Source organism: Aplysia californica, unplaced genomic scaffold (genome assembly GCF_000002075.1).
Source record: "Aplysia californica isolate F4 #8 unplaced genomic scaffold, AplCal3.0 scaffold00975, whole genome shotgun sequence".
Taxonomy (NCBI): domain Eukaryota; kingdom Metazoa; phylum Mollusca; class Gastropoda; order Aplysiida; family Aplysiidae; genus Aplysia; species Aplysia californica.
Genome location: NW_004798245.1, coordinates 45,322 through 46,678, shown reverse-complemented (window position 1 = coordinate 46,678; position 1,357 = coordinate 45,322).

Sequence of the window (1,357 nt, the reverse complement as noted above, 5' to 3'; positions counted from 1 at the left end):
CCTGGCGTGTCTGGAATGTCCCGCCAATATTGTACGTGGTTTGGGAACTACTAGACTTGACTAGAGAGTCTGCGACAGCCTTAAGAAACTTGTCTGTAGACTATTGGTAGGCCTATGTGATGGTTTATGTATGGGTATGTCATGTATCGGTGTGTGGTGTTTTATGTATCGGTGTGTGGTGTTTTATGTATCGGCATGTCATGTTTTATGTATCGGTGTGTGGGTTTTATGTATCGGTGTGTGGGTTTTATGTATTTTATGTATCGGTATGTCATGTTTTATGTGTGAAAACTACTGGTATGTCATGTTTTATGCATCGGTATGTCATAGTTTATGTGTCAGTATGTCATGTTTTATGTATCGATATGTCATGTTTTATATCTGTAAACTACTGGTAGGCCTATGTCATGTTTTATGTATCGGTATTTGATGTTTTATGTATGGGTATGTGATGTTTTCTGTCTGTAAACTGACCACCGTATATCTCTGTCTCTGTACCGTAACTCAGCGCGCGGCTGAAGGGGCGGGGGGCGCCACTTATTGGTCCTTGTTCTTTTATTTCCGTCTGTTGTGTTTGTGTGACGTCATCCCTGCGCTATATGACCCATATCGTGTCGACGTGCATCTCTTTACACCAACTCAAAACCTGAACTCACTCTGTCCTGTGTAACGACATAGTGACCGTGCCGTAGCATACCATACCGCACCGCACCATAGCACATCACACAACATGACACCGCACCATAACACATCACACAACATGACACCGCACCACACCGCACCATAACGCATCACACAACATGACACCACACCACACCGCACCATAGCACATCACACAACATGACACCGCACCATAACACATCACACAACATGACACCGCACCACACCGCACCATAACACGACACACCTTGCAGCGCACCATAACACGACACTTCTTGCACCGCACCACATTAAATAACTCTACATTACATTGCGCCCCACCCACCCCACACCACACCACATAACGTCAAACCACACCACCCCACACCACATCAAACACAACACCACACCGCATCATGTCACACCACACCACCCCACAAAACACCACGTCACGTCACACTACATCACACCACACCACGTCACACCACTTTTCATCACATCACACCACGCCATACTACATCATACCACGCCTCACCACATCAAACCACACCACATACACATCACACCATTCCACACCAAACCACGCCTCAACATAAAACCACACCACACAACACCACACCACACCAACTTTGGACTGTTGGCCGACATATTGCCCGTGCTGTAGCGGCCTGTAAGAACTCAGTATAGACTATTGTATTGTTGGGGGGGGGGGGGGGTA